The sequence below is a fragment of the Helianthus annuus genome, chromosome 2 (genome assembly GCF_002127325.2).
Source record: "Helianthus annuus cultivar XRQ/B chromosome 2, HanXRQr2.0-SUNRISE, whole genome shotgun sequence".
Taxonomy (NCBI): Eukaryota; Viridiplantae; Streptophyta; class Magnoliopsida; order Asterales; family Asteraceae; genus Helianthus; species Helianthus annuus.
In genome coordinates this window covers 49,175,430-49,187,020 of record NC_035434.2, presented here as the reverse complement: position 1 = coordinate 49,187,020, position 11,591 = coordinate 49,175,430, and the positions used below count along the sequence as shown (strand labels likewise).

The 11,591-nt window shown below is 36.3% G+C and overlaps 1 long non-coding RNA gene across 1 annotated transcript; it reads left to right on the top strand.

The window, feature by feature from the left end:
• The first annotated feature begins 877 nt into the window (after positions 1–877).
• LOC118488813 lies at positions 878–3,200 on the top strand. Its single transcript, XR_004885324.1, has 5 exons — positions 878–898; positions 1,500–1,656; positions 1,731–1,942; positions 2,023–2,212; positions 3,014–3,200. It is a non-coding gene; the product is annotated as an uncharacterized LOC118488813 (long non-coding RNA).
• Positions 3,201–11,591: the final 8,391 nt, after the last annotated feature.

Genomic DNA, 11,591 nt, shown 5'->3' with positions numbered 1-11,591 from the left:
TTTAAATTATCAATTTCTCAGATCAGGTAGGGTTTCGTAATTATTGGATGTTTATCTTCAATCATTTTCTTTCATTGTCTGCTTGATTGCATGCTTGTGATCTTAAGTTTTTTTTATTGAAATTCGATTTGATTTTGAATCTCTGTTGCAGATTAAGTTAGAAGGAAGCAAATTGGGAATGATGGGTCAGATAAAAGTTTCTCCAACTTTATATATTATGAAAATAAAATATAATGTTTTAACTAATTGTATTTTTGGATGATGGGTCAGATAGTGGTTTCTGCAGCTTTATTATGTGGGACAATGAAAGAAAACACGCTCTAGGGGATTTGTATTTGTTTCATTTTGGGAACCAACAAGTAAGCGAAATACATGTTTGACTGAAGAGTCCTTTATACCCACCCCTCCTTTTAAGATAGTAAGTATAATTCGTTTTTCTGTATCTCTAACAGTATTCTCAAAGTGTAATTAGTGATGTGAATGATTAGACATTAGATTTTTCTTCTTTATTAAAGATTTTTTATTTTATTACTTCTTTTATTAAGATGAATATCTTGAATTTTCATGTTTTGTAATTTGGTTTGAGTTTATATTGTAGGAAATTGGACCGGAAGTAGGAAAATTTAATGCATCCGGGCAGCAAAGGTGCTAGATTAGGTGACAAACAGAGGGTAATACTAATAGTGTTGTTTATTTCCCGAATGGAATATCATGTTAGCTTATTACAGCTTAATATCCATTCTTATTCTTTTTAAATATCATATGGATGTTACTATTAGTATTTCCATTTTGATATTGGATTACATGTGTAGAACATGGTCAGCAAAAGATCGATAAAGATGCTTCCAAAAATAATGTTCAACACACAACTGTTTATGTTGGCAATCTGACTCCTGAGGTTAGCATTTTTCTTCCATTTCAAATTCCATGGAAGTTCATTTCACTTAGGTCAGCATTCACTTAATAGTAATCATGTTTCACCGTTATTCCACCTAGGCGCTTAAAAGATGTTTCAAAAAGGTTTACCAAAGCTTCAATTTTTAGACAATGTTCTGAAGTTTTTTTAGAAAATCTGTCTTTTCAGGCCCAGCAAGTTTTTAAGAAAATCTGTCTTTTAGACATGTTTCAACGTTATTCCACTAGGCGCGCGCATAGACCCTCTTTTCAGGCCCACCAAGTGTTTGTGTTTATGCATGAAAGAAAATGTGTTAATGAAATTTGTTTAATTTGTAAGTTATGCAAGTGCTCACTGGTGTAAACTTAATGGTTACAAAAGTTTACATCAGAATTAGATTCCTAAAGAAGATTGTGGTGAGTGGTAGAATAAACTTACCACAAGACTACACCTTTTTTTTTCTAGAATCATATTTATGTCATTCTGTTTAGCCATTGTTTTTGTTTTTGAGTCTACTTTAATGTTGGGCTGGTCGACTGACATTCCAGGTCCTATATGAGTATTTCAACTTTTGGATAGCTTATCAGATCTTTTGGCCATACAGGAAATGAGTCATGATGTGGAGGTAAGAAATTCATTGAAAGCTGGCAGTATACTTTATTGTTTCCTTCAACTGCTCATTCGCTTCATTGTTACATGGCGGATTTGGCTAGGAAGAACTTAACAGAAGCTGTATTCACTTTTATTGGGAATGTTCCAAGGTATTAAATAATCGACTTTTTGACTATTATTAGGAGCGTGCCCCGAACATGATCATGGTTCAAATGATTTAAAGTTAGGAGATGGAAACCGAAGTGAAGTCTCAGTTGAAAGATAAGTCGTGGAAGCCGTCTTCGTTCCAACTCTGTATGTAGTTGAATCACAACCCGAATATTGGTTGAAGCTTTTATGAACCCCTTTATTCAAGCAAAAGCAATTCTAGAAATATTTGGGATTGTCGGATTTCGAATCTGCACCTGCTCCCTCATGGTCTACAATTTTCGACAGGTGTGTGTTAAGAACCCTAATTATTTAAAAACTAATCTTTTATTTCAAGAAAACAATAAATGAAGTGTGTATTTTTATAGATCTGTAGTTTATAGACCTCTTTCGGTAGATATCGGAAGGTGTAGTTGCATTATTGTGAAGGAAAAATGATGGGTTAAATGGTGGAAGTCTTTACACCCTATACACCAATCTGCCTGAAAAATTTCAACAACAATCTTCAAGCATTCGATTTGTTCAAGTTCTGAGACAACCGATTAAGATCTTAAAATGGTTAGTCTTCAATCGTATTGATTTCTAAGATACTTGATTTACCCGCGTTAATGTGTGTTGTGATTGTTAATTATAGCTTTTGTTTATGTTTATAAGTATACAATTTAATTTGTTAGATAAGGGTTTTAGAGGCTAAAATAAGATAGTTTATGTTTGTAATATAAATTAACTATTATTACTTTCTTTTCTGGGATCTTGGTGGTTTGAATTTTACTTCTTTTAGCACAAAAAGCACAACTTTGGATATTAAGATTTCCTTTAGACGAATATGAACATATTAAGGAATGATAACTGTATAACAATGATGTTTATAGGATTTTATTCGATAAAAGCTTAACGAGCGAACATGTACAACACCTTGGTTTGTTTACAGGGATTAAACTTGGTTTGATGCCGGAGACCTGTTGTTTTGTAGATTAAACAAAAACCAAAACTGATGACTATTGCCGATTTTGCTGATGAGTACCTTTCCCAGATTTGGGGATGTTCCATTTATCGTTGATTTCTTTATTGCGTCTATCTGGTTGTTGTTGTTGTTGTGTTGCAATTCATTGATTAGGGTTTGTGTTTGATTATTGGTCATTGCTTACGGAGGATTTGGTGCAATGCCTTATTGCAAATAAATTAAAGGGGGCACAATAATCTTGGTGTGTGAGTTTTTTGGAGTCAAAATCATGGTATCATTAATGCATTTGTAGTTTGTCAACCAATCTGGAATCACTTATTCTTTAAAGTTTGAGTGTTTTTTTTCTTGTATTTTGTAAGAAAATTGGTTAATATTGAAAATTTTCTTATGAGCAGGCCATTGATACACCATTTAGGGTACTGAAAGAAGGTGGAATGGATGCAATCAAGCTAGAGGGGATGCACCACCAAGGATTTCAGCTGCAAAACACATTGTTGAAGGTGCGATTGCAGTTATGGGGCATGTAGGGTTGACCCCTCAAGCTATTAGTGTTCTTGGTGGATTTAGACCTCAAGGGAGGAATGTTCTCAGTGTTGTGAAGGTCCTTAAACTCTCATCGAATCTAAAGAATTAAGATACAATTTGATTTTATATGTTAAACTTATGGCTTTTTGGTTAAAAAATTGTTACAGGTTTTCGACTTTTCTCACAAATAATAATGAAAACTTTTGGCATTTGTAGCATCTACTCCATAGATCCATGTACTTGCCATTTTTTTGAAATCTTGAAGAAAGCGTTTTCAATTTCTAAGATGAGAAAGTCCCTGTTTGACCTCAAAAGTCAAAGTATACCAGCTTTTGGGGTGTATAAAATCATCGGTCAAATGATAAATAGACATGGATCTGTTTTGTAGGCTACAACCATATTCTAGGTACCCTTTTTGTTTTCTTTCAATGTTTGCACTCTCCTTTTTGTGTACAACCATTTTTTATTTCTTTTGGTATAATTTCAGGTGTACCTAAGTTTAGATTATCAAGAATTCATCAACAACTTGTAGGTAAATCGATAAGAAAAATGTCAAGTATTTCTGGAGTTATTCGACCTACAACAGAGGTTTATGTTGATGAACAAGTTGAGCTGGAAAGGTTATAGCAAGAACCGATAAGCTTTATGGATTTGCATGTGATATGTTGTATGTTTGTTATTTTTTGTTTGAGTTTTATGGGTGCACACCAGGTGTTCGACGTTTTGCCTGTGTGAGTGATTTTTGGCTTTTGATGGTGATTGTTTGTTGTTTTGTTTAGGTGTTGGTGTAGCAATGTAGAGGTTGTTAATAGGATATATGAGACTAAAGGGCACAAGCATACTAGACCTTTGGCAATTTATGTTGGTGATGTGAAGGATATCGGGCGGTTTGTTGTTACGGTTCATTTCCCTATTGGCTCGCTTGAGGGTCTTCTTCCTGGGCCGGTGACTATGGTGCTGACTCGAGGTTTGGTTACTAACTGTAGACCTTATATGGTCGTTTCAAATTTTTGACAGTTTTTTGATATTTGACATACTGGTGGTCATTAACTATTGAAACTTACTGAACTGGCCAAATTGAAGCAAGTCGACTGGTTTGGCATGTTTGAGGTTTTTACAGTTTACTATTTGGAAAAGCGGGTATAATTGTTCCGTTCATCGTTTGAAACTTGGCCCGGATATGTAAAATGAACTGACTGTTTTTTTGGAATATTTATTTATGAATATGTATAATGTGATGAAATATCAGTATAAATGTGCAATGTGCTCTTATTATTGTTTGTTATTTTGGCTATGTTCTAATAAATCATGCTTTATTTTTGTGAGGTTTGGCTTGGTCTTGCTCTTTGGGCCGCTCCCCTCCTTTGTGTCGCTGGCCTGCTTCTCCTTTGGGCTCCTCTCCTTGAGCTTCTCTCCTTGGGCTCCAGCTATATCTCTTGGGCTCCAGCTGTCGCTTATTTGCTAGGGTTGTTTCCCCTTTTTAAGGGGTTGATGGTTGCTGCTCCTATCATCGAGCATCACAAGCTCTCTTCCTGCATTTTGGTGTTCTTTGTCTTTCTCATTTTCTCACAAGTAAAATACGTGAGTAGTCTTAGAGTTCTAGCATTTCTGTTTGTTTGTTGAACCTCTTGTATCACCAGTCAATCTGTGATGACTGGATGATTGCTTTGTTGTAACTGTTTGATGCTTTGAATAAAGTGGTGCTGTGATTTTGGATCTAAGTTTGTGACATGGTATCAGAGCCCCAAGGTTGAATCGGGCTCTGGTTCTTCTTCCGCTGCGGTGCATAGTTCCGATTGTCCTTCTCTTGTCCGATCTAGATTTTCTTCCTTTGACGGCATCCTGTGGTCCGATTCCTGTTTCCGGAGTGTTTTCTTGCTCAGGGGAGACGGTGTAGATCTAGTGGTGTGAACCCCTAAGGTCTAGGGTTTGGTTTCTCGTTGGTGCCTAGCTTCCGGTGACGGCGCTTGTCACACCCCCAAAATACCACATGCGGAAACCCTCGCGAGGTGTGTGACGTACCAGGATCTAGCCACCAATCACATTGAAATCAGATTAAGATGATAAATAAAACTTTCAATCATTAACATGAATTGTTACGAAACATTTAAATGTAATACAACATGTACAACGGAAGCATAAATTATTTGTGATGTGTTTCATAAACCATATGTATATAAGCCATTAGACTTGTCTCGTGATTCCATGTTTCTCGACCCATGACCCCTCCAGCATCCCAGACAGCAAGTTCCACATCTACACCTATCAATAACCTGCGAGCATGCACACATGTGTATCAGACAACGCTGGTGAGTTCATAGTTTTACGAAAACGTTAGTTACCAAGTGTTTAGTTCAGTTCATTGATTATAATGTTGATAATACATCGGATACAAAACGGCTCCTGATTTATGTTTTGCCCGTTCCCAAGTGCTCCTATCAAAACACTGGGCATGACTGGGTCATTAGTTCACAACCATCCTCCCCGGTACAGTGTGAGGATGCCAAACCTAAGTAGCGCTACCAACTAATACCCCGTTACCTCCCCGGTAACAAAAGATGGGACTTAAGAGTGATAGGACGAGTGTATTATCCAACATAACAGATTTTACCCATGAGACGTATTCCTCTCCGGAATACCCAGTTGATTTACCCAAAAACCGATCCCTCACAGGGATACCCAATGACTGTCCCAACCACCGGGACGCATGCTCAAGAGGAATGAACTCACCTTGGATTTGCTCGGTATGTTACGTTACATTACCCGTTCCCAGTTGGACAACCAAACCAGTTTGCGAAGATTCGATGTACTAAAACGGTACCGCACGAATATGAAGTTTTCAAACGAACAAAAACCCTAAAATATATAACAAAAATACTAAATACACATAACAATATGTATTACAAAACTAAAGACTCGGGTTCTTGATTTAGGTACTTTTATATAGAAAAAAAAAGTCCGATAGTAACAATTTCATCAACCATCATTTATAAGCCTTTGTCACTAATAATTTACGTATACGTGTTTACTTAAATTTGGATTCTTGGATACCACTCACTTAGCCAAAATAACGCTTATTATACAGAGACGTCATCGTCTTCCGAATAATAACACCAACTGTTAGTTATGAAACTTTACATTAGAGATAAACTAATTTATTTAGGATTGTAAAATCCATGTTTTAGGAATTTAGAATTCTATTCAGAGGTGTAAACTAAAAAAACTAAAATAAATAGAGGTTGAGATAATATATAATCTTCTAAATTAAGAAATCATTTGTAGCAACAGTTTTGTAATATTAACCTTCTTTTTTTATTGACTTTAAACCACAACTTAGACCATGGAACCATGATATCACAAGGAAAGAAAAAAAAACGTTAAACCAAGTTGATAGTAGTGTTTCACTCATTGTTCATCCCCTTCCTTACATTTACAATGACAAACATATATTTCATGTTGGTGGTGGCATGTCGATTGACTTATAAAATCATGATCGTCGAACATAAAGTGAACATAGAGTTGAAGGCTTACCCAACCAGAAGTGGTGGGAATGACAACCCGAGGCGGCAGCGGCGGCCATACAACGGGTTTGCAATAGGCTGGTTCGCGGCAGCTTCGAACCGGTGAGCAAGGGCAGTGGAGCTTCGAATTGGCAACGTGCTAGAAATGGACATCACCGATGTGTAGTACTACCAGTGACGAATTGGAAACGAATCCCGACAAAAAAACCCGGTGAAAAGATGTTGATGATGGTGCACCGGTGTTTGTAAGCGAGCATGAAAAAAACGGTGTAGTGGTTTTTCTTTTTAACCAAATGAGTGGGTTTGGCAACGATGGTAATTGATTGTAAAGGAATGATCTTTATGCATTCAACCTCCATAATTTGTAGAAGTTAATTACAATAATTGTTTATCATCAATCTCATCGGTTACACACAGTGGCGAAGCTTGAATTTTTCGGTCGCGGGGGGGGGGGGGGGGGGGGGGAGGGGGGGGGGGGGGCGAAAACGTATATACCCACAAATTTCTATACGAAAAGCACATATATAACACTACTGAGCGAAAAATTCGGGGGGGCGGGCGCCCCTCCCCGCCCCTCTTATCCTTCGCCAATGGTTACACAAGTTGAGAGGTAACAAACAAAAAGGAAAAAAACATATGAGGGAGGTTTGTTCAGTTCTGTTTGTACTTTGTAGTACAAGTGTATTAATATCTTTTATTTAATTGAAGTTGCATCGGTAGAAAGATTCACTGTTCAATTCCGGTAACCGTGGCATCGGCAGAAAGAAGTTTCTCAAAGTTGAAGTTGTTGAAGACTTATTTACGTTCTACAATGTCACAAGAAAGGCTAAACGGGTTGGTGACAATATCTATTGCAAGTGAAATATTAGATACTATGGATTACAAGAAGTTGATCGAGCGCTTTGTTTCAAAAAAACGCTAGGAGCACCACACTGTTTGCTTAGCAAGTAAGTTCGATATTTTGATTATTTTTGCTACACTATTTTTGTTAATTTGTTTTATCTATTTCATAACAATTATCGTAGTATTATGAATTTTTAGTATTTATATATACAGGTAAAAGATCCTGTAAAAAAGGCGCAAAGTGTGAGAAAGGTAAGAAAGAATCTCAGCCATTAGATCTTTTGATCTAATGGTTGAGATCAATAGGGACCAATTTGTAAAATATTTTTGTTAACTTGGACTGAATTGAAACATCTAGGGGCAATTGTGTCTTTTTATCTCTTTTTTGTAAATCAAAATCCCTGCATTTTCGTTCTCTCTCTCATACGCTCCCAATTTCTCTCTTTCTCTCTCTTTCTTCTTCCATATTTCAATCAACTTAGGGTTTCGATCAATGAATGTAGTTGCAGTTGTTCGTGTTTCTGGATCTGGTTACGGTTTCGATCGATGAGTATATTCATGTTTCAGGATTTGTTCCTATTTGATTTGTTTGACTTGTATCAGATGTTCCTATTTGATCTAGTTGCGGTTTCGCTATCAATATGCTTCTAGTTGTTCATGTTTCTCTCAATCCGTCATTTGATTTGTCAGGACTTTTATCAGATGATAGTCTAAATAGGGGTTCTCGATGAATATGTTTCTAGTTGTTCATGTTTCCGGATTGTTCCAATTTGATTTGTCTGACTTTTATCAAATAATTACCTATATAAGTCAAAGTAGCAGTCTAATTAAGGTTTCGATCAATGAATTATGAATATACTTCTAGATGTTCACTGGATGGTGTTTTTTGTTTACTGGATGGCGTTTTTTGTTTCTGAATGGTGTTATTTTTTGTTTACTGGATGGTGTTTTTTGTTTCTGAATGGTGTTATTTTGTTTCTGAATGGTGTTATTTTTTGTTCACTGGATGGTGTTTTTTGTTTACTGGATGGTGTTTTTTTGTTTCTGAATGGTGTTATTTTTTGTTTAATAGATGGTGTTTTTTGTTTCTGGATGGTGTTTTTTGTTTCTGAATGGTGTTATTTTTTGTTTACTGGATGGTGTTTTTTATTTCTGAATGGTGTTATTTTTTTCTGAATGGTGTTATTTTTTTTCTTAATGGTGTTATTTTGTTTCTGAATGGTGTTATTTTGTTTCTGAATGGTGTTGTTTTTTGTTTACTGAATGGTGTTATATTTTGTACTGAATGGTGTTATTTTATGTACTGAATGGTGTTATATTTTTTGTTTACTGAATGGTATTATATTATTTTGTAAAAACACCATGAATTGAACGATGATTTTTTTTAAAACATCATGTCATGAACATGCTCTGATTCTGTGAATGACGCAAAAAAAAATTAAAATGAATGATGTTATGGACGGTTATAATTCCTTAAACCAAGTATTTTCTCTCTCCAAATCCTTAAATCAAGGATTACCATATTTGAATTTGTTAATGCATTTACAATTATACACTTTTCAATTAATTTAGATCTAATGGTTGAGATTCTTTTTTACCTTTCTCACACTTTTGATTTTTTTTACAATAACTTCACCCTATATATATATATATATATATATATATATATATATATATATATATATATATATATATATATATATATGATTGAATGATTGATAAGTTTATGTTATATGAAGATTTGCGAATAGGGCCTAAATTTTTTATCTTGAACAGGGCCAAAAAAATTTCTATGATTTTCAGAGCTGGCCCTGAATAATTGTTTATCATCAATCTCATCGGTTACACAAGTTGAGAGGATGACCGTTTGAAAATCTTGAGTTAAGTTAGAGGAGGTTAAAGATGACCTCTACTAATAAATTCATTGTTTTATTTAAACCCTTCAAATCCTATGCTAACAAAACTACACACCGTATGATGTGGTTTTTATTTTGAATGAATCCTAAAGTTGATAACAAGTTAACTCGGTCATTTATTTTAATTATTAACTCTAACAAATTTAACTGATAAGACGTAGTGTGAAAAGGGATAATACAAGATTAAAGGTCATGAGGTTAGACCACACTAACCTTGAAGGTGCGGATTGTCACAGCGCTGCTGTGGAAACCCTTTTCTAGGTTTGTTTTGTCCTCGTTGAAGAAGAAGATCCTCGTTGGTCCCATTAGGGCAAACCAACAGGAACCAGTGTTGTAAAAGTCAGATTCCAAGGCCGAGTACTCGGCGAGTACTCGGTCCTCGGAATCCCTCTGAGGCGACTTCCTCCTAGGCGGACTCAATTAGTCGGCCTCGGTCAAACTCGGTCAAACTCGGCGCCTAGTCGGACGTAGTCGGAAAGAGTCGGCCTAGTCGGTCTAGGCGGTCAACGTGGTTTGTTGACTTTTAATTAGTCAAAATCGGTCAACATCGGCCTACTTGGACTACTCGACCTTGTACTCGGACTACTCGACCTTGTACTCAGACTAATCGGACTTGTATTCAGAATATTTGAACTTTTAACATGTTTCATTTTAAATTATACTCAGTTCACATGAATTATGCTTATTTTAACATATATATATATATAATATATAACAATTAATTTTCTTTATAGTTACCATGTCCGCGTACTCCCCGAGTACTCTCCGAGTACTCCGATTACTCCCAACTCCCCAGTCGGCCGACTAGGGACCGCCTAGCGACTTTTACAACACTGACAGGAACTGACCTCCGGTTTTCTGGCCTGTGTCTTGCAACCCTAAGTGAAGGTTGCAGTCCTGGTCCCCTTCTCTGCTGGCACCCGTTGTGAGATTGTTCCTTTCCTTGTCTCTTTATTTTTGTTTTGCATCACTGTGTCTTGAGTCTAGGCATCCTTGATACCGGGTTTTAGGCTAGACCGGTTTGATTATTGGGACACAGAGAGGGTTCACTCTGTTGCATTGTGTCTGGTTTGGTCTGTTGAGTTGTGGCTCCCTGGTCATTGTCTGCGGAGGCACCTTGAGTGATGAACCTCTGATCGGACCTCTGTCTAGGCTTCGCCGATGTGCGTTTGGTGCTCGTTGATTGCTTATCTGTTTGGTTCTATTTTCTGCTTATCTGTTTATTGACTGTTCTGTTCTGTGTTTCCTTATCTTGTCGTTATGCCTGATAAAACTAAAACTGTTGTGACCTTGATTAGCAAGTTGGATGCCAGTGACCCATTATATCTTCATGCTAGTGACTCTAGTGGGCTCACAATTGTTAGCATAAAACTAAAAGGAACTGAAAATTATGCGGTCTTGTCTAATGCTATGAAACTTGCTTTAATGGCTAAAAACAAACTAGGCTTTATTGATGGAACTTGTGATAAATCTAAAGACAATGATGTGCTTGCTAGTCAGTGGGATCGATGTAATTCTATTGTTCTCACCTGGATTTTGAACTCAGTTTCTGATGAATTATATGTTGGTCAAGTCTATTCTAAACTTGCTTCAGAAGTGTGGGATGATTTAAAAGATACCTATGACAAGGTTGATGGGTCTGTTGTGTTTAGCCTATATCAAAAAATTAACTCAGTTAGTCAAAATGGCTCTAGTGTGTCTGAATATTACCATAAAATTAACACTATGTTGAAACAGTTTGATGCCATGCTACAACTGCCTTCTTGCACCTGTAATGCCTCTACTAAATTTAATGAGTTTAGTCAGTTAATTAAGCTTATGCAATTCTTAATGGGTCTTGATGATATTTACCAACATGTTAGGACCAATCAGTTAACTAGGGATCCTCTACCAACTATCAAAACTGCGTTCTCTATCATTTCTAGAGAAGAATCACATAGAGGATCTAATGGTGGGTCAAAAATTCCTAATGTTGGTTTTGCTGCTAAGATAAGCAATTTTTATGACAACAAGAAAAGATTTAACAAGGGTCCCAACCCTAACCTTAAATGCACTCATTGCAATAAAATTGGGCATACTATTGACAAATGTTTTGAACTGCATGGCTATCCCACCAACTATAGACAAAAACCTAATCAAAATGGTCAATGGTCTAAGTCTAACAATTC